Below are 22896 nucleotides of genomic sequence, written 5' to 3'. Positions count from 1 at the left end.
GAAGGTGGCGCTGCGCTGCCTCTTGTGGCAATAACAACATGTCACCATGTCAGTCAGAACAGCCAATGAAAACTGCACATTCTGGTTACTATACAGAATTTATCAAAATACTGCATAGTAAAAACAGAATGGTAGTTTTCATTGGCTGTTTGCAACAGTCTGTTGTTGCATTGCCATTGCTGGTCCCCAGGGCTGTCAAAAGGGTTGGTGAGGCCCGGGGCAAAACATTCGGTGAGGCCCCCTTACAATTTTTTGCACTGGGCCAGCGGAGGCACTGCTGCAAACAGGAGATGCGAGAAATCTCCCCTTAAGTTTGTGTGGAGGACACAAATATGCTTTATTACTACAACTGCAAATCAACTACAGCAAAGTTAGATTTCTCTACTGAAGAGAGGTTTATGCCAGACTAAGTTTTGTATCATATGCATAAATATATGTAGGATGGCATGATAGCGTGTGGTGCGTGAGGAGAGCCCTGCCCCTGTGTGCGCATTAAAACACACATCATACACAGTGACAGATAGATGAGGTACAGTAGAGGCTAGTGAATTTCTGAATGTTTGCACCAATTATGCAGAATCGATAGAGCACAGTAAGGGAAAACAAACCAACCAAGGGGCGCTTGAGGGGGTTTCTCACTCCCATGAAAATGTTTGAAACATTGGGTTAAAATGATGCATTTTACAGCACTTTCTTTGCAAATTGGATAGAAAGCCATACAGTTTGCAATTGGTTTTGTATGGTAGCACATGGAACAACCTACTAGTTTCAAGTCACCAACCTTTGCCCACAACATATGCCAGTATAAAAATATATTCATGCTGGTTGTTCCAATGTATGTGCATGCAGGCTGCACCAATAAATGCCAGTATTACCATACAAGGACTCCCAGCCAGTTAAAATGCCATGCCGCAGAAAGCATGTCCATGCGGCTGGCTGTGCACCATAAATGTTATTACTGGCTAGACTTGTCTACATTCAATGTGGTCCAGTTTAGCCCCGTAACAACACTTACGTTTGCTTTGGTCATGTCTTAACTTCTGGGCTCAGCTTTTAGATGGCCCACGCATCCAGTGATTAGCATAGCATTATGAAATTAAATAGCCACTAAATTGGGGTGGTACGACTAATGGCCAAAGGGAATACGAAACCGCTATTCAGCTTCCTAACAGGGCTCAGGGAATTGGGAGGGAAGTGGAAGCAGGACTGGATGAATATGTGTCAAGGCTGGTGGGCGCCCATTTCATCTTGATGTTGGGGGGGCACCCCTTGCCTTACCGTTTGGGAAAATAGGCCAAGGCACCTATGGAGTGCTTAAATCAATAATGAAATCAAAAGAATGCAGAAAGGTGGTTAAAAGCTGCAGACTATCATAAGTTTCTGTGTCATAAGACTGCCAATATGGGGCAGCTGCTTGAGGGACCCTTTCAACTATAAAAGCTGAAAGGCCCAGACACCATCCCTCAGTGGAGAATCCAACAGCGTAATTATTTTATTGACCCCACTCACTAGCCACTTTCAAAACTGTCATCTAGCCCCCAAAATGTTGAGTCTGGCTGCGCCCCTGCCTGGCTGACGTACAGAGCCATAGTGGATGGAACAGGACACACATGTTAAATGGTACCTGGGCTTCGCTGTTAATAAAGGTCTTTCAATTAATAAAACATTTCACTTTTAGCACCTGCATTCATATGCATACATTTTTAGGCAATTGCAATCATGATGTGGGGTTAGTACTTGCATGCAATGGAAGTGATAAGAAGGCAAGTGGGGACATGGGACATAAGACAGCTCATTCTCACACCAGTCCATAAGTATGACATTTCTAAAATGAAGGAGAGGGTTAACTGCTTGTAACATTGAAGCATCACAGGAATAGTCTCATTCGAATGCACAATTTAGTTAGATGCCCCCACACAAGTAAGTTAGCCTCTGCCCTATGGCATCTGAAGTTAGCGCCTCTCCCAACATTTAGGTCTTAGCTCCTTCCCCTGAAATTGTATCCTGGTTGCAACCCTGATTCCATGCCCCCACTCCTAATTTTAGTGGCCTGTTGGCCGATAAATGTAGGAGTTGGGGCTGGCACACACACTCACATACAACATTTTTACCTATGCATTCATCCACCAGTCACATAACTCCTTGCATGCACGCATACATAAAAGCAAACAGCATTGACACAAACACCAACATACAGGGACGGACTGGAACAAAAAATCTACCCGGGCACCAAAAATAAGTGTCCCACATTTCCCAAGAGGTCCAGAGTCCCTCAAGAAGACATGCTAACAAAGTACTGAGGATAAAGTTTCTGGAAAGCTTCATGACAACAGGTCACCAATTTCCAGTCCTGGGCTTCCTTTTTTGCAAATCACATGGATCGGCTACTTATGTCTAATTGAAGTTAAAAGACTACAGCTCCCAGAATACATTTTTATTTCATGAAAGCCCAGGACTGGGAAATGGTGTGCGTAGACCTTTGAGGCATTTTATCCCACAAAAATGATGGATGGATGGCCACAGTCTAAACCCTACAAGTACACTTGAAAATGGAAAGTTGATCAACTGAATACCCAATTTGATAGGTTATTATCATCCACTTTACTGGCTAAATATTATTTCCATAACTTAGGTCCATGTTACAACTGATTATCGCAGGGCTCAGAAGTGAGAAGAATAAACAAACAAAAAGGCAAATCTGTCAAGCAATCCTGGGACATGAAAATACATGGTTAAAAATGGAATCCATTTCTCTTTAACACTTCACATTACAGAAGCTGTCACAAGCACTATTTGAAAATGCAAAATGCAGCTAGAGGACGGGAAATGTTGAAGTAAAACGTTTTTTTTCCTAGTTCAACAGACAGCCGAAAGGTGGAGAGAGACTAGCGTTTTAACCCTTCACTACAAGTTGCCTACAGTACCAATAATGCATGCATGGGCTACATCTCAGCTCTCATAGAGCAGCCGTTTGTAGGGCTTATACAATTTGATAAATTATCTTACGTGTAGAGAAACTCTTACACCTTTTAAGGTTTGTATACCTTCAGTTTACCATGTTTTAGTCATTTTTATCTCCAGGTTCCAGTGTCTGTCAGAAGCAGGGTTTGGAGAGCGGCAGGCCTCGCCTGTGACAGGAATCACAACACATGTGAGGGCCCGGGAACTTGATTAATGGCTTGTTGTCATGCAACCTGGACTGGAGCAGGACTGTATCACTTCTTGAACTCTTAAATGGCACCATGTTTCTTGCAGAGCTGACACGATAGGTGCAAGCTCCGCAAGAAATTAACAAAAGTAAAACTTTAATGAAAGGCAGCTGGAGGAAAATCGTCCCACACACGTTAGGAGATAAAATCGTCCCATTTAAAGCCAAATTGATTTCGGTAAAACATCCATGGCCTGCAATGATTTATGATGGAAGAGGTGTGGAAGAAGAACAAACAAAACAATTTAAATTGCACTTGAGAGGTGGCCCCTGATGTTCCGGTGCCCAAAAAAGACTGCCGGTGTTGCCCACCGGCAAACACTGGCACACATTAAGCACTGAATGGTGCTACACCCACCATACCGGCACAGACATGCCCAAAAAGAAGAAATAAATAAGTAAATAAAGACAGAGGGACACAAACCCATATGCAAAGGAGGGTATGCTGGAAAAAAGACAGCACATACCCCAGGGGTCTGGCCAACCAAGGAGAAGTGGATACAAAGGGCACCCACACCATACCGAAAATAGAACCAACCCCGCCCAGTATGCGCAACCACTGATGCATGTGCAGAAAAGTGCAGGCGCAAATAGGCAGTCAAGATTGAAGGATCGCCCAAGTGCCCTAGAACCAGAAGAAAAATAAACATGCAACAAGGGAGATGGCTGACCACGCACTTCATCTCGTCCCTGGAGCACTGGGCCAACAATTTGCTGTATACGCGCATAATAAATACCCAATAAAAAAATACCCACAGTGTTCCCTTTTGATTTGACAGACACCACTAATTTAGGCCCCATATGGTCCAGATTGATCTGGGAGTTCGACGTATACCTGAACACCCTTTGCCAACAAGAGGACAAGCACCTAATGGGGCTGCTCATACTTATAGCATGCACAGAAGTAAAAAACATTATTTTTGAGCTACCCAAGGATGTTGAGTATACTTACCTAGATTTAAAATGCATTCTAAATGAACACATTGCTATCCACAAGAAAGTTGACTATGAGCATTACGTGTTTCACACCATCATGCAGCTGCAAGGGGAACCCATGGACAGGTTTGTGACATGACTAAGGGCACAATTCAAACATTGCAAGTTCTACTTATATATGAAAAAAGAGGCAATCAAATCACAAGTCATTGTGGGCTGTGAATCGGTGATGTTCAAGAAGAAGGGGTTGCAGAAGCCCCACACTCTTGCTGAGATCCTACTTCTAGCGAGGGCAACCGCAGTGCTGGAGATCCAAGTGTCCACCATAAGCAAACTCCACATTGCACCAGCAGTCACAATCAAGGCAGGGTCACTACACAAGAGCATGTCACATTGAACCATGATGAAACATGACAAAAAAGAAAAATGACAATGTTTTTGGTGTGGCTATGAATTCCTACAGGAACGTATAGGTCCAGCAATAGGACAAGAATGCTCTGCATGCAGAGGAGTGGACCATTTCAGATCCATGTGCCGCACTTCCAAACCATCCCGAGCGAGCCACACAGAGTCAAGAACCCCTAAATATAGATCACTCCCATGGCAAGCAAGGGGCAAAGGGCACAGGCAGTCAGAAATGAGGCAATATGCCCGAGAATGGCGCAGCACCAGACTAAAGTGATCACTGTCACCTGAAGCACTTCGCAAACGGAGAAGGCGTGTACACCACCTACGCATGGCCACACCATCCACAAGTGAGTCAGAGACCCCTTTAAGCTCAGAAAGGAGAAGGAGAGGATGCCTATAGGCGCTGGGAAACCCCACTGCCACAGTGCACAGCCTGACACTACCTCTCATCCTGCAAGGTAACACACACAACTTTCTGATAGACTCTGGGGTGACAGTACAAGTCATGCCTGACGATGAGTTTCAGAAACTGCTGCACAAACCCTATCTAAAAAGAGCCCAGGTAGGCAGATATTCATACTGCGCCAAATGTCCACTATAATGCATCAGGTCTTTCACCACAGCATGCTGACACAAAGACAAGTGTGACCACATCACCGTCCACATCATAAAGGACAAAGCCGCCTGCGACTGTGTCCTCAGCTTCCAATCGGTGATCCAGATGTGGCTCATACATATCCTATACCGACTCATGGCTGACAAATACATCTCGCCGGCTGCCAAAATCGAAGCAGCGTTCCTTTTACTGTTCAAGGGATAGGAAAGCTAAAAGGATGCAAGATTCAGTTGCACATTGACAAGTCCATCAAACCAACAGCACAACATTATAAGAGTATACCCTTCAATATCCAGCATCATTTCGAGAGAGAACTACAGTAACTCTACGAGGCTGATGTCATTGAACCAGCCACTGGGTGAGACCCCATGGGTCTCACCAGTTGTGCCTGTGCCAAAGAAAGGCCTGGAGCATCAAATATGGCCATGCATTGACCTGCGTGTTCTGAACCAAGCCATAAAAAGAGAACACCACCAATCTCCATGCATCACGGATATGATGCACATGCTGAATGGTGCCAGCGTCTCCTACATACTAGACTCAAAAAAGGGGTAGCACCAGGTTGAGTTGAGTGAGGAGTCCCGGTATATTACAACATTCACAACACACCTGGGGCTATTCCGCTATATAAAAGGCTGAACTTTGGGATATCTTCTACGCCGGAAATATTCCAAGAAGAATGTCATATGCCACATACCACACTGCATTAATTACAGTGAAGACATCCTAATTTTTGGAAAGTCACAGGAGTCCCATGACACCACCCTCCTGAGAGTATGCAAAGCGCTAGAAGAGGCCAATTTAAAACTCAATAAAGAAAAGTACACATTCAACAAAGCCACTCTGAAGTTCTTCAGCACATATTCTCAGAACGTGGGAATTGAACCAGAACGTGACAAGACCAAAGCACTAACTGAGGCCCCACGACCAGCAAACTTTGCACAGGTACACTCATTTCTGGGCCTGGTGAGCTACTGCACGTGCTATGTCCCAGACATTGACTCAGTCAGCCGCCTACTATGAACACTGACAAAAAAAGACCACAAATGTATGTGGAAGCCCGTACACCAGGAAGCTTAAGAAATAATTCAGAAAGAGATCACAGCAGCAGTGTGCATGTCGTACTACGATTTCTACCTGCCCACCGAAGTGACAGTGGATGCAATCCGCATGGGGCTTGGTGCCATTTTGGCACAGCACTCCAGGAACGACCATGCCCAAGGAAAATCGTATTGTACGCCAGCAAGAGCCTGAATCATGCCGAGCAACAGCGCTCACAGGCTGAGTAAGAAAGCCTGGCAGTCGTGTGAGCGTGCAAATATTTGAATTTGTTCCTGTATGACAAGCCATTCACTATCATAACGAACCACCAAGTGCTGGTCACTATTTATGGTAAAACGACAGCACAGATGCCACCCTCCATTGCCCAATGGTGTTTACGCCTATAGGAATACCAATTTAACATCATTTACAAACCAGGTAAAGAAGAGAACCCAGCAGATTTCTTGTCCCGACACCCCCTTCAGAGCCATAAATCGTCCAGGTTATGTCAACCATGTGATACAACACACAAGGCCAAAGATGAGCTTGCTTGAGGAACTGGCACAGAAGACATCAGAGGACCTGACTCTAGCAATAGCCACGTCTTGAATCCAAAACGGGAAGTGGCAGACAGCCCAGAACATGGCATTGTGAATCCCGATAATAGTGTCAAGACTCCTCAAGACACTGACGCATGAGAAGGATGAACTCTCTATCTCCCCATTTATTATTTTTTTAATTTATTTATTGAGCATTTGTTAGGCGTCTATACAACAAGATTGTGTTTCCAGGTGCCACAAGGGAAGTGGGCGGGCAACAAGGGGAGTAAATAATAATGGCAAAAACAGTAATATACAATCGTGGTCCATCAGTGAGTAAGCTCAGGAGTATGCTGTTCGGCTGGGGAGGCATGAGAAGTCTTGATAGGCTGCATTGAAAGAAGCTTGAAGAAATGATACAAATTCTATAACTTTTACAACTATGAAAACAAAACGAAGCAATCGAGTGAGGCCACGCCTACAACGCATCACATAAATCTCCTGTCCACGCGCATCAGTGAGTATGCTCAGGAGTATGCTATTCGGCTGGGGAGGCTGTCTGTGAGAAGCCTGGATACGCTGGATTGAAAGAAGCTTGAAAAAATTATACGAACTATATAACTTTTACAACTAGGGTGAGAGTCCAGTGACTAAGGACAGCTAATATATGGTTCATTGTAACAAGATTGTAGCAAGAAAGTAAAGGGAAGCTAATATCCATTCCTTGCTTATTTTTAGAAAATGAAACGAGGCAATCGAATGAGACCACGCCTACAAGGCATCACAGAAATCTGCTGGCCGTGTGCATTAGCGCGCGTGCATCAGTGAGTACGCTCAGGAGTATGTTGTTCGGCTGTTCTGCCGTGCGTGAGACAGGGCTTGGAAATTTAATTTCTATAAGCAATGATAAGATCACAGTGCAAACGCATTTAACTGTGCAAGTCTGTTTAATCTTTTAGGTATATATTGAGACCTGTAGTAGCCTGTTCTGTTGTGCGTGAAACAGAGTATGGAAATTTCATTACTGTAAGCAACGATAAGAGCACAATGCTAACGCATTTAATTGTGCAAGTCTGTTGAAATTGTGAGGCATATATTGAGACCTTTGGTAGGTAAGGGGGACTTAATATTAGGAGGGTATAAGTAACAAGGTGTCGCCTGCTATAAAGGCAATACCGACTCTCTGTCCTCACCAAGAAGAGAGTCCACAATCAAGCTCATGTCTCTGCGGCATCTAACAACTCGTCCGAACTCTTTGAAAATCTGCAAGGAGCTGGCTAACCCTGCTGCAGTCTCTACCCCTCCTGTTGCCTCCCAGGCTCTTTGCAATGCCCTTGCCTCTCACTTCATTTAAAAAACCCAGGACATCCTGTCCACCCTCTCCACTCCCACCCACTCCTCTCCCCTCTTCATCTGTACGAGGTCGCTAGACAAGTCCGATCTATGAAAGCCTCATCACAACAGGTTCATCCCTGTTCCTCTAAAACCATCAAGGACCACATTTACAACTTCGCTCCGGCCCTTGCTGATTTTTGCAACCACTCCTTTGCCTCAGGATCCTTCCCCTCCCCTCTGAAGCACTCCCTTGTGCATCTTCTTCCCAAGAAACCCACAGCTGATCCTTCTTGTCTAGCTAACTATCACCCAATTTCCATTACTCCCTTTCTGGGCAAACTCCTGGAAAAGTTGGCCATCTCTCAGCTTAACCGTCATTCCAATTCTGTTGGCTGTCTCCATGACCACCAGCCTGGCTTCAGAGCTGCCAGAAGCATGGAAACTGCTCTCCTGAACATCTCTGAAGATCTTCTCTCCAACCTTGACTCTAACATTCCCTATGTCCTCATCCTCCTCGATCTTTCTTCTGCCTTCGACACGGTCAACCATACCATCCTGCTCAACCGTCTACGTGAAAACCTGGGTATCACTGATCAGGCTCTGGCCTGGCTGACCTCTTTCTTCTCTGATCGACCCTCTCAGGTCCAACTTGGGTCCTTCCTATCTGCTATCTTCCTCTCTACCTGTGGTGTTCCCCAGGGGTCTAACCTCTCGATCCTGGCTTTTCAACCAATACCTGGCAACTCTCCCTCACTGCATTGCCATTTTCTGCTCAACTCATTTTCAGGCTGCCCTCAGCAACTTCCTCTCCTTCTCTCATCTCTGATTGCCTAACTGCCATTCAAGATTGGTGTGCCACCAATGAGCTTTGTCTGAATGCCAGCAAGACGGAAATCCTCCTCATCGGCACACCTTCGCCATCCTTTCCCCTCACTCTCTGGCCGCTTCCCTCTACCCTCCTCCTACCCCCGAATTGTGAGGCTAAGAACCTTGGGTTCATCTTTGACTCCACCCTTTCCTTCTGCGCCCACATCTCTGAGGTCTCTAAAAAGTCAAACTTCCTACTGCACCTTCTCAGAGGTACTCTGCCTTTCCTCTCCTTCCCCCAGAAGCTCATGGTATCCCAAAGTCTGGTTCTCTCTAGGTTGGGCTATTGTAACAGCCTCTTTCTAAATCTACCTGCTACTCTCCGCCCTCTGCAACTAATCCAGAACAGGACTGCAAGACTTGTCCTTGGTCTCAAGCCCTGGGATCGTACCTCTCCAGCTCTGAAATCTCTCCATTGACTCCCAGTGGATACAAGGATTAAATTCAAAACCCTCTGCATTGTCCACAAGGCTTTCTAGAGCCTGGGTCAAAAATACCTTCAGCTATCCCTACGCAAATACCTCCCCTCTCGAGCTCTTCGCTCCTCTACCTCTAACTCCCTCAGGGTCAGTCGTTTTTCAAAGAAACGAGGTGGGGGTAGATCTTTGTCTTCGGCTGGGGCCTCCCTCTTGAACAGCCTCCCTGCCACTCTAAAACTTGAGGAGAACCATCTCCGGTTCCGGAAGCAGCTCAAGACCTTCCTCTTTTCTTCTGCCTTTGCTCCCCCTATCCCTTGCTGATCTGTTCTCTTTTGGCATTGTGCACCTGGCCACCCTCTGTCCTCCGGGCCCAGGTACCTGCTCAACCTGACACCCTCCCGCACTGCCTCTGGGCCACCCCTTGCACTGGGGTCTGTATCTGTACCCATACAGCCCCCCCTTTTTCTTCCTGCACTTATCAGACCTACCCTGTCTGCTGCCTTAAACCTAGCACTTGCAAATTGCTGGCTGCACTACCGCTGTTTGTTGCCTTTATTATTTATTTATTTATCATTATTTATCTGTTGCTCCTCTGCTTCGCACTTTCCACTTCTCCCCCTTTCATGCACTTTTCACCCCTCCCCCTCTCCCATGCACTTGCATGTTCTCAATGTCACTGGGCCTAGTAAGATCGCTGTTTTGTTCTCCCCTCCCTTGCCTTGTCGAGCTCTGAAACACTTGTGTACGAGTGTGATAGAAATAAAATATCAATATCACTAAGTACCATAAGCACTATAAAACGTGGATATGAAGAAAAAAACGATTACCACGCGTAAGTATACTGTGGGGGCCCCCCTGGTCTTTACCACCAGGAGGAACACGTTGTCAAGAGCATTAGCATTGCCCCTCCCACAATCTCATGGTCTTGAATCTGAGTCGGAAGAACAAGATTGTGAGGTGGGGTGGTCGAAGGCACTGATGCTCTAATGGTGGAAGCATTAGTAGACACTGAAGGAGGGGAGTCCTTATGTGAAGGAGGGGTGCCAGGCCACTCTCAATCATTGTACGAAGACGAGGTGGAGTGGAATGGTGAGGGGGTGATTGAGAATGATGAACAGGGAGGAGGTGGGAAGGGGAGGTGTAAACAGAACTCTATTGACACCGTGCCTATTTTTACAAGGGGGATAATAACTCAATTGGCAAGGAAGGAAAATATTAAAGACTTATGGACAGGAGAGGCTGAAGAGGAGGAGGATGAATCACTGGATCTTAGTAATTGTAATTTGGATATAAAGTTGACACTACAGACTCTACTGGAAATGCAATCATGGCTAAAGGAAGAATTAAATGCACAAACTGGCTGTCTAAAAAATATTATAGAGACTTGATATAATAGACCAGTGTGTATATTTAAGAGGTACGGTAAAAGAGGGGAGTGTGATACATGACACTGTGATGGTGAAGGTAAAATAAAGGGGCACAGATGTAGAAGTGGAATCAGGAGTGGGGGGTGAGGGTGAAGTGATTGTTGTGCCGGATGAGGAATTGGTTGAGGGAAGGAAGGAAATGGAAGATAAGGGGCCTTTAAGAATTGTGATCTCAAAAAACGCAGCTGCTAAAGGCATCGGCATTGTCAAATTTAAAGGGGCGCGCAAGTTCCTTTGGAATATTGGAAAGGACTTAAATGTTGAGCAGGTAGCATTGGAGGAAGACGGTTGTCTAAGAGAAACTAAAGAATGTAAGCTACATGAAAGTGCTCATCCTTGGATGAATGCCAAGGGGAAACTAAAACAGAATGAATGTTCTAATGCTGAGAGGAGACTCGTAGATGTGTTAAAATAGAAAAAAAGTTAAGCTTCTGGGGGAATAACTGAAAAAACCTGATGAAAGTAAACAAATGTATGAAATATTCATTCGGGCTATTCACCGTTACTCAACACATCAGTCAGTAAGGCATATGGGAGTTGGAAAACTGTCAAGTAGGACGGGATCAAAGTACGGGTGAGAAGGGATATAAGAGTATGATAATTAAGGGAGAACAGGATCTAGGTAAAGGGACTCCAGTGGTGACTGAGGTGAACTATATACAAGGGGGAGAATCTATAAAGAATGGTTCCAATCTATCGGAATCGGATGTAAGAAATCTCACGAGAAATATATTGGTGGAAAAAAAACTTTGAAAATGAAGAGGAAAAAAAAGAGTCCCAGAAAAAATTAAGGGGAGGGAGCAAGGAAAAGAGAAGAAGTGCTGGCGTCAAGGGGAAATTTTGAGCCAGCTGGAAGCAGGAGGTGTAAAAGAGAGGGAGAAATGACTTCATAGGTGTGGAGTAGAGGAGGTGAGTGCACAAGTACCTAAACTGCTTGCACCTAAGCTCTGGATGCCCCAGTCTAATTCTGAACTATTTATTTGATGAAGGTGGTCCCAAATCATTGCATAGGAGGGGTATATTGGCACTATTTGATGAGATCCCGGCATTAAGATTGATAACTTTGGCTGATATCCAATTGGTGGATTTTATTCACACGTACAGTTATGACTTTGTGAGAATTATCATTCGGTTCCCCCTTGGTAAGGAATATAATACTGAAAGAATCACTTAGTCTGCAGAAATATGAATATAACATTTCAATAACGAGAGGTATAATGAAGAGGAAATCAGGGTGAGGGAAGATCTAGAAAATGGGGAGAGGGGGAGAGAGAAAGCGGAAGAATGGAGTCAAAGCGCGCTGGGCGGTGAAGCTCCAAACTGTTGGTGGCTGGAACTTACCCTAAAAGAATCTATAGCGCAATTGAAATCCTTAAGTCAGCCACTTTAAAAATAACAGAAGTTTAAAGTTCCTTATTTGGAACACCAAAGGGCATAGGCACCTACTCACCAACAAAAAAAGACCTGTAAGGAAATAAAAGAAAATGGTGTAATGTTTTTTCAAGAAACCTGGGCAACTTCGAAATTGATCTGGGATGGATTTGATATTACTAGTATATGTGCTCAGCAGGGGGTGAAGGGAAGGCTAAAGGGTGTTGTGACAACAGCAATCAAAAAGGGGTGAGAATTAAAACAAATTCAAGAATCGAGGATAATGGATAACATTCTGGGAACTGGGGTCGAAGTCTAGTGGGTAAAAGGAATATCTTATATACTATTAATTAATGTATATTGGGCTTCAATCTCAATTTGGAAATGGTTATCGGTAAGCTGAATCATAGAATGGAAATGTGGTAAAACTTGCACGCGGGAGGGGACGTGATTCTTGCAGGGGATTTTAATGCAAAATGTAACATCAAAAGTATGGATAGAATGAACTATCTTATGCCGGATTACACACAGGTACCCAGATGGAGGAAAACATTTATTGAAGGAGGTATCTGGTTCAATTTTGCGGAAAGTTGGGGGTTGGGTACTTTTGCAGAATGATGCCCCCACATGGGCGCCAAAGTGTCACTCCTCGGAAATAGACTATATATTTGTATCGACAAATTTATTCTCAAAGGTATTGAATTATGCTATTAATTTCATGGATTTGAATGACCACGCACAATTATGTGTTCAGTTTAACTGGGTTCCAAATAGTGCATCTCAAGATAACATGAGTGGGAACAGATTGAGATGGACCTCAAAGAATGTGAGTCAATTTAATAAAACCACAATGATGGAATTTAACTTTAGCCCATTGGAAGACAAATTGCTAAGATATTCAGTGCAGTGTTTTCCCGAATATTTTAAGAGCCAATCTTTGTGGATATGCATCCACTACGGGACAAAAGAACAAGACTGATAGAAAAAGAAGGCATATATTTAACCTAGTGCTTTAGAAAAGGAAAAACGCACTGCAAAGAGAGATTAGAATAATTCAAAGGAATAGGGGCTATGGGTTGAAAAGGGAGAGAAAATTCAGTTATTAAAACAGAGGTATAAAAACTGGGTGAAGTTCGAACGAGCAAGACTACATCAAATGGATGGAGAAAGAATGCTGGACAGCATTAGAGGCAAAACCTCTAGAGCCTTTTGGGAATTAATAAATAGAACAGAAGAAAAGCAATGTCTACTCTTAACTAATCCTATTGCCGAGGAGATTTGGGTGCAGTATTTCGAGGACATTCGTAAACCTAATTCCTCCGAAATAAATGTAATAATGAAACCGGGCTCTCGATGGAAAACTGACATCTCAGTGAGTAACATTGAAGTGAAAATTAAGAAAGCCAATCCATCAAGAGTGGCAGGGCCGAATAAATTGACCAATGTCATTCTGAAACAGAACGTGGGGTTGTGGGCTAAGATTCTCCATGTAGAATTTAACAACATTATTGACTCGCAAGAAATTCCAGAAACATGGAAAATGTCTTATATGGTCCCAATATTTAAGAAGGGCTCCTGGCTGTTACCTATGAATTATAGATCCATCTCAATAATGGATGTGGAAACTAAAATGTTTGCTTCGATTGTGTTTGAGCACATAGAGGAATGGAGTTTGGTTACCAATATCCTTGATTACAGACAGATGGTTTTCCGAAAGAACATGGGCATGGATTGTGGGGGGTGACTTGTGAGTTGTCTGCAGAGATCAGCCTGGTCTTCCACAAATTCTGCTATATTTATGGCTTCAATGGAGCTCAATAAGGCTTTCGACATGGTAAACAGAAATTTACTGTGGAAGAAACTAGATACATTTGGAGTGCCAAAGGGGTTATTGAGCAGCTGCATACAGATTTGAAAATGAAGATTAGATTAAAATCTGAGGGGTTACTTTCTAAGGAATGTAAAACTCGTTGAGGGATATGTCAGGGGTGTATCTTAGGACCCACGTTGTACAATATATACGTGTCGGACGTAGGGGAGGTACTGGAAAAGAAAACACTGGCTTTGCCAAAAATTGGTGAATTCAAATTTAATTGGGCGCCAACGACGATTTTATACTGGTGGACTCCACTCCTGTAGGTCTGCAAAGACTAATTTCAGTGTTTGGTGAATATATGCTATCAATAGAGTTAAAAATAAATTCCTCAAAAACATTGATTTTGAGAATGGCCAAAGAGAAGGAGAATAAGTCATTGAAGTTTAAGTGGACCTGGGAAAATAGTGTTTTGGCAATAAAAGATAATTTGCAATTCCTAGGCTACCCAATTGGGGCACGATTCAAAAAAATGTTCTATAAAAACTATTTAAAATTAAAGGTATCAGGATTGATAAAACAAATGAGGCAATTGGATTTAAAATTTGGTGGCAAATTTTTGTTTACACCATGCTGGGAATTTTATAGGTGCAAAGTGTTAGCAAGCATCTGTTATGGTCTAGAATTTTGGCCAAAAGGATCTGAGTCTGAATTTAAGGGAATAAAAAGTGTGATTTGGCGATCTGTTCTTTATTACCTGCTTAAATGTGTTTGGTTTGCAGTCAATTGCCAGTATAGTCTCGTGGAGAAAATTGTGTCTATTAAAAAAGTGTGAAACTTCGTATGATTGGACTTTCTATACACTGTTGGGAATAAATGACACAGTGGGCCTCATTCCGAGTTTGGAGGTAATTATGGCGCTATTAGCGCCATGACTACCTCCAATACCGGTACCGAGTCTGCCCTGGTTCAATGGGGACTTACCGGTCTATTCCAACCTTTGAGGGACTGGTAAGTCCCCATTGAAAAAGCCATTCTCGATTCCCATTTGAGCCCCCATGGGGCTCAATGGGAAGGTGGAAGGAGCTAATAACGGTACCGCAAACAGGTTGGAGTTACTAGAATCTCATATTTATGCCCAAGTGGTATCCCCACATAAAATTCTAGGCTCTATGGAGCCCTATCTAAGCAAATACCCTAGTAGAAAGGTGAACATTGGGATTCTGAGGTTCAGATTCAATGTTATGCTAACAAATGAAATACATTTTATTCGTAATCCATGGAAGTGACAAAGTGTATATGTATACAATGTAAAAATTAATCTGAAATGTAATCACTGTTTCACTTATTACTGCTTTGTCCGGAATAGTTGACCACTAGGACAAAGTATTTCAAAGGATTTGTAAATATTGAATGGATTCAACGGCATCAGTTCTGGCTAACTTTGTTTCATGGTGACTTATGTCACTAAAGTTAAGAGCATTATCATTTTTGAAAGTTGTTTGTAAAATAGAGTAAACCGACCAAAAATAATATCAGCTGGGTTTTGTAAATTGTTTTATAATTAGTATAATAGGGAAAGTAGTGCATAGTATGTAGTTTCTGGTAAAATATGTATGAAATTATTTTTTTATTTTGTTTGTTATTGGATAATCTTTGTGGGATGAAATTGGATCAAATTATAAGGGTGAATGTTTTAGCTGTTTATCATTCATTTGGAAATGTTTTTTAATATATTTATTAAAAAAATAGGAACATCTATGTACATTGACATTTAGTTTAGTTTAGTTTATTTGTACCGCGCTGGCAGACGAGCCCGAAGGCATAATAGAGCACCACATGAGCAAACAGATATGCAGAAACATAGAAAGATTGTGCAGCAAAAAGCGACAGAAGGAACAATTCAAGGCCAGGGTAGCATAGTCGGATAAGCGTCAGCCATTATTCGAAGAGATGTGTTTTCAGTCTACTCTTGAAAAGTTGAACATTGGTACATGACCTCACGTTTGGTGGAAGCATGTTCCACAACAGTGGAGCTGCATGTGGGAAGGATCTGCATTGTATTTACCCTATATATTTTAAAAGTTTGTAAAGGTTAATTAAAACAAAATACAATTAAAGTTTTAAAAAAAATGGCAAAAACAGTAATATACAATCGCGGTCCTACTAAGCCTTTTGGTATTCTAATGTGCAAGTGCAGTGAAGTGAAGTGCAGGAGGTAGGGGTGGTTGGAGGGGGCAGGGAATGGGCAAGTGCTGGTGAGAGCCTAGAAGGGAAGTGCTGAGGGGAACAAGGGGAGGAGGCCACTGGCTAAGTGCTGGGGAGGGAGTATCCGATGACTGGGATGTGATCTGATCTGCCAGGTAGGGGGCCCAGAAGGGCAGTGCTGGGTGGGGTGCTGGTGTTGACTGGGCAGGGGCCTGGTAACCTGTAGGGTTCATGAATGTCCAAGCCGCCAGCATCAGCGGCAGTGAGGTGATTAGCAGGGAATGGAAAGGGGGAAAGAGGTAGAGAAAGGCAGAGTTTTGAGGAGTTTTCTGGAACTTAAGGAAGTCTGAGAGGGGTAGCGGGCTGTTGCAAAGGGAGGCACCAGCTGAAGAGAGAGACCTGCCCCTGACTCTCTTTGACAAGCAGAGAGTTGGAGTTAGAGGGCCGAAGGGCTCTAGCAGGAAAGTATTTAAAGAGGAAAGAGTTGGAAATAGCATGGTCCCAGGCCCCAGAAAGCCTTGCGGATGATGCAGAGTATCTTGAATTTGATCCTCGCTGCCACCGGGAGCCAGTGCAAAGATCTTAGGGCTGCAAAGATACAGTCCCTGGGCTTGAGGGCAAGGATGAGTCTTACAGCCCTATTCTGGGTTAGCTAAAATGGGTGTGGGGAGGAAAGGGGTATATCGAGGAAGAGGCTGTTGCAGTAGTCCAACTTGGAGAGGACCAGAGCTCTGGACACATTGCACCTCTGGGGAAAGGTGAGAAAAATGAAGAATATCGCTAAGGAGGTGAAGCTGGAAGTCGGCTTTCTTGGCAAAATCCAAGATGTGAGAGGTGAAGGAGAGAGAGAAGTCGAAGATGACCCCAAGGGTTTTGGCCTCACAGGATAGTGACTGTAGAGGGCCCAGGCAAGGCAGACAAAAGGTAGGAGGGAAACAGGGCGCAGGTGTCCCAATAAGAATGATCAGAGGTTGTTAGCTGCACACCATTCCTGGATAGCGGTCAGTCAATCAGGGATGAGGGAGGAGGAAGAGGAGGTAGTGGAGGGAAGTTTCAAGGAGAGTTGTGTGTCATCAGCATATCATTGCAAATGAGGAGAGAAGGAGGAGATCAGGTGAACAAGAGGGGCGAGATAGATATTGAAGAGTCATATCAATAGGATGGAGCCCTAGGAGATGCTGCAGTAAATGAGGGAAGTGGGGGGGGGTGAGATAGGGCGATAATTAGCCAGGCAGGAAGTGTCAGCAGACAGCTTTTTTATGAGAGGGTGCACAAGGGAGTGCTTGAGGGATAGAGGGAAAGAGCCAGTGACGAAGGAATGGTTGCAGAAATCGGAAAGAGCCAGGGTGAGAGAGGAAATGTTGTCCTTAATGGTTCTAGAAGAGCAGGGGAGCCCCTGTTTGGATGAGACCTTTATAGAGCGGACAACTTTAGAGCCCTCCTCATGTGCTATGGACAGGAGGGATGAGAGTACGGGTGTGGAGGGAGGGGCGTCAAGAGAGGAAGGAGAGCAGGAGTGGCAGTGGGGGTAGTGGAAAGTGAGTACAGGATGTCCTGAGTTTTAGATGTGAAATGGGTGGCCAAGTGGTGCAGAGATCCTGGGAAGGAAGGATAGAGGTGGAGAATGCAGTTGAATTGGCGAGTTCCTTGCAGATTTTGAAAAGCTCATCCACGTTGTTTGTGGCTCCACAGATGCAGGCTTGTATGTGGGCCCTCTTCTTGGAGTGGATAGAAAAGCGATATTGCCTTTGGAGCAGGTGACAGGCCAGTTTGTTAGACGATGAACCCGAGGTCTGCCACTTCCGTTCAGCAACCATGCACTTACGTTTCAGGGATGCTAGATCAGCATCATTCCAGCTGTTAAACTTGGAGGCAGGCTTCAGGCAGATCCTCATGAAAGAGGCAAGGATGTTGAGGGTGTTGGAGATGGAGAGGTAAAGGTTAGCAAGGACAAAGTCAGAGGGAGAGTCAGTTGCAAGGGTTGGAGGGGGAATGAAAGTGGAGGCAAAAGAAGCGACTGACACTCCCTTTATTGGTCGAATGCCGGCGAAGGATGCTGGCAATGTGGAGGGTGGCTCAGACAGAGGGCGGAGAGGCCCCAAGCGGGAGGAGAGGAGAGAGTGGTCAGACCAGGAGAAGGGGGTGGTGACTGTGTTAGAGATAGGTATGACTCCAGAGATCATGGCATCCATATTGTGTCTGGCTGAGTGGGTCGGCCCAGAAGGAAGAATAGTGAGAGAGAGAGAGAGAGAGAGAGAGAGGAAGTGAGGTTGGTCCATTCAGAGAGGAAGAGAGAGATGGGACCGGGGGCCTGTAGATGGTAGCGAGGGTGAGTGCGAGAGTGGCAGAGACCCTGAGCATACATATGAGGTATTCAAAGGAGGAGTAGAATTGAGTAGGTATGATAGAAGCAGGGATCCAATCAGGAAAAATCAGGGGCGCTCCACCTTTGGGCCGGTTGGGCCTGGGTTTGGAGAGGAGTTTGTAGCCCTCTGAAAGTAGAGTGTCAAGTGCAGTGACAGAGCTGGCATTGAACCACGCATCAGTAAGGGTGAGTACATCGAGGTCAAAGTCTTCAAGAAGGAGACAGATGTTAGAGGAGTGTTTGACAGCAGAATGAGGGTTTAGAGTAGCTAAGTGAAGCTGATTTCCACCTTTGAAAGTTATCTGAGGAGGGGTACAGGGGTGTGGCACTCCCGTCGGTAGTGGTGGAGAGGTTAGAGGAGAGAAGGAGAGGAGGCAGGAGGAGTAGAAGGAGAAGGGAGGAAGTTAATGAGAGATCCTTGTGATCCTCAAAGGGGATCGTATAGTAATACCAGTGCCCATACAACAACGGGTAGTGGAAATAGCACAGGCCACATGGGAATTGTATTAACTAAAAGACAGCTAAGGAGAAATGTATGGTTCCCTGAAATTAATAGCCTGATCGAGAGCACACTCTGATCGTGCCACATGTTCCTCAGTCTACAGCCACACACTTCCCCAGAGCCCATACATATGACACCATTGCCTAACCAAGTCTCAGAGGAAGTGGCCAATGACTTATTCGGTCCCCTGCCATCAGGTGACTAAATCCTAGTAGTCCTAGACAAACACTTCAGATACTCTCAGATCGGAATTCTTCAATCTGCCGCAGCCAGAACTGTAGTACATGCACTAGATTCGCATGCTTTCAGCATATGGCACCCCAAAGGTGGTGAAGTCGGACTATTGTCCCCCATTCACAAGCAACGACTTCAAGGATTGTGCACTGTACATGGGCTTCAACCTCAGGAAAGTCACTCTGCTATGGCTTTAAGCAAATGGGGCTGTCAAACACTAAGTGGACAACATCAAGAGCGCATTGAGAGTGCCCAACATAAAGCACAAAACACTTGAACAGATGCTCTACCATCACCTGCGCAACTACCGTTACACTCCTGCAGAACTGATGTCTGGGCGATCCATACATACAAGAATTCCTCTCGACACACACAAAAGGAGATCAACTGAGGATGATCAGGAAATCAGAAGGAAGGACGCTGAGGCAAAAGAGAAGATGAAGGAATATGCTGACCACCACTGAAAATCCTGTACGTTACACCTCCAGCTAGGTGAATGCGTCCTGTTGAAGCGAACTACCTCTCACAAGGGTATGTCACCATTTGACTCCCAGCCACAATTTGTAACAAGCAGGAAAGGGTTGATGATCACTGCTGCGAGAGCTGTCAAACGGGTGACCCGGAATGCCTCCTTTCTCGGAAGAATAAAAAACAAGAGCCACATGATGAAGAGAGAGAGGGAAGTGGGCATGAAGGGGAGACCCAAGAAGAGTCCGGTTACACAGATACAAGGAAGAGTCAGAGGCTGAAAGATACATTGAACAAGGAGAGGGTCAATCAGAAACGCTTCCAAGAACAGACGCATGTCCACATAAATCATGAAATGACTGAAAAGATGGATCGAAGAAATGGGGTAGGACATTGTTGTTTTGGGGAGAGATTTAACGTCACGTCATGCGCTGATTGTGATGCCAGCCACACTAAAAAATGGGGGGGATCATGTGATCCGAGTTAGCAATGGAGCTGAGATGGAGGAAATAAAGGTATTTGCTAATGATTTGTGTGTGTGCATTACCAGACCCTAAAGGTGGAATCCGACACCTGCCAACAAATTTGTGTCATTTGCACAAATGTACAAATGTAAAGGACAAAAGGTGGCTTACAAGTGTGTATGCCACCCTTTGCCTTTCACATTTCCCCTCCACAGTGGAAAGTGAGTAAATCATGCATCCCCCCCCCCAAACCCCTCTCCCCTTTCCACTCTGTCGGCCTTATGCATTCATGCACGCCAGAGAAACATTGGCACACCAGGAAGCAAACTTGACCTGCGGTTCTTTCCGCAAGGTCGTTTCTCCGGTTCACCGCTATGCCTTGCAGAGGTCCCCAAGCATGAACACAGTCTTCTCCACCGGCCCCGGCAAATAATTTCATCCGGGAACACGGACGAGAGATAAGGGCAGACGGATTCAGATCACGTAAACGTATTTTTTATTTTACCGTTGGGACTGTGCCTCCTCCCTCACACACACATATAACAAAACTGTTTTTTTCGTCAGCACGTGAAAAGTTTGGCCGCTTAGGGCCTGACCTAGTAGCTCCCTCTCACCTATTCCTAATTTTCTGCCCACAGCCATTCATGCCGAGCTGTAGGCACCCAGCGGCCTATTTCAAGACTGCCCTGGCATTTTCTACCAATTTCGGGCAACAGCCATGCTTTCTCGTCCCTTCTGGATCACACAACAGGAGCATACCAACATGTGGGAACTTGCCTTCTGGCTCCCCTCAGATGCTCATTATCTGCAGAGGTATTCACAAACTTCTTTACATTTGGATGATTACATTCATAGTGGCCAATGGGACCAGGCAAGGTAGTGCACGTGGTGAGACTCCGATGCATGGGCTGCATGAAAGTCATTTTAACTCCTTCCTTTCTCTTTCACTGGAGGCAAGGTTGTCACAGTGTAAAGAGCATGGAGTTGATTACTTGCTATTGCCTCTTATAGAGACATTTTTTCTTCCCTATTAAGCCATATTTACCTTTGACAAGTCTTCTAAACACCCACCAAGAAAACTCGATTGGTCATACCCCACTCCTTTCTTTTTCTTTTTGTGCACTGCAGGATTTCATGACTGTGGCCTTGATGAAGGTGGAACCTTTTACTTTCTATATTTTGGCTCCTTCCGCCGAAACGCAATACTTGTGAGGGGTTTGCAGGCTTTCGTCTACATAAACACACAAGACCCTGCTCTTAATCCAGTTCCCCCACTGCGTTGGCAGATTTGACCTCAGGAAATAAAGCTGTTACTGAGATGTATTGTTATTGTTTTTGTATGTTTTGAACCTACATCTATATTACAATCAGGATTGATAAGTGGCAGTCATGACCATGAGCTACATATTGAGTGCCTAGCTCAGTGTCTTGTCTATACGACATGGAACGGACGGAATGACCCTGTCCTGATCCATTGTCACCTTTTTCTTCCAGGTCTTTTCATATATTTGGCCATTTTCTTTTTTTCCAACTGTCTGTTCCCCCTTCCTTCCCCCTTTCCTTTTCTGTTTTGGTCAATACTTCATGATTTTTGAACATATGTATTTAGGTTTATGTTTTTTTGTTTTTCTTTCTAATCAAACTGTTATTTCTGCACCGGCACACATTATTTATTTGAATGCTTGCTGTTTATTATGAGTTGTTGCTTTCTGTTCTATTGCAATTGTTTAACAGCTATTTGCCTGTTTGTTTAACTAAATACAGAATTAATTTAGAATTCTTGGCCACCTGGTGTTTCTTTCTCTTGTCAAATGGTTGAATGAGATTTGCATCAATTCTTTTTGGTTAGGTAGAGGTTTGGCATAAAGAGTTTACCAAATTAATTAACCAGTTTGGGCCAAACCCCAGGCACAGCAATACTCTTTACCTTGGTTAATAGCATTTATTTTTTGTTTGTGAGCACCACTGGCCGTGCGTGCATGGCAAGGGGTGCTCACAAATTAAACTAAACCCACCTTGACATGCTCACATGTTGAGTAGGGTTTAATTTCAACTGGGAACACGGCTTACCATGTGCGCACGGTAAGCAGTGTTCTCATTTGAAATTAAACCCTCCCCAACATGCAACCATGTTGGAGAAGGTTTCATTTCAATTGTACATGCTGCCTGCCAGCGTGAACAATTTGTATGGCGGGGAGAAAGGGAGTGGGGGAATTCAAGTTGCTTTCCGCCCCTCCTCTCTGCCATGCAAATGCTTGAAAATGAGCTCTGGCATGATTGGAAGGAGTTAAAGCCTTCCTCAAGGCTTTTACACCTTTCAATCACGTTACTGCTCAATTGAACATGCGCTCCACAGTGTTTTCTGCTCTATGTTATGTTATTTTATGTGGTCTTGTACCGTGCACTGCTGCCACTTGCATGGTCTCTTGGCGCTCTGGCGGATCGGCAAAGGAAGGAGGGTTGTGGGGGATTTGTTTGTGCGATTGAGAGGGAGAAGAGCACAAGAGCTTTGATGTGCTGTTGGCAGCTTCAGTTCGGAAAAACCGGTCACTGAGAGTTGGTGAGTTTTCAGTTGGTAGCCGTCATGTGGTGTTGGGGTATGATTGTGCTTGGGTGCTTTGTGTTGCTTGTGTTTGGTTTTGGTGTTGTAAAATGTGTGCAGTTTGTGGTGCGAA

At 44.6% G+C, this 22896-nt stretch overlaps 1 protein-coding gene across 1 annotated transcript in view; it reads right to left on the bottom strand.

Moving 5' to 3' along the window:
* LOC138456673 (lens fiber membrane intrinsic protein-like) overlaps window positions 1-22896 on the bottom strand; it is a 422919-nt gene that overhangs the window by 15046 nt on the left and 384977 nt on the right. The gene's annotated exons all lie outside the window — the stretch shown is intronic.

The sequence above is a fragment of the Ambystoma mexicanum genome, chromosome 1p, assembly GCF_040938575.1.
Source record: "Ambystoma mexicanum isolate Mex_15411 chromosome 1p, UKY_AmexF1_1, whole genome shotgun sequence".
In the NCBI taxonomy this organism is placed as follows: Eukaryota; Metazoa; Chordata; class Amphibia; order Caudata; family Ambystomatidae; genus Ambystoma; species Ambystoma mexicanum.
Note: the sequence above shows the minus strand (reverse complement) of the source record. Positions and strands in the feature narration are given on the sequence as shown.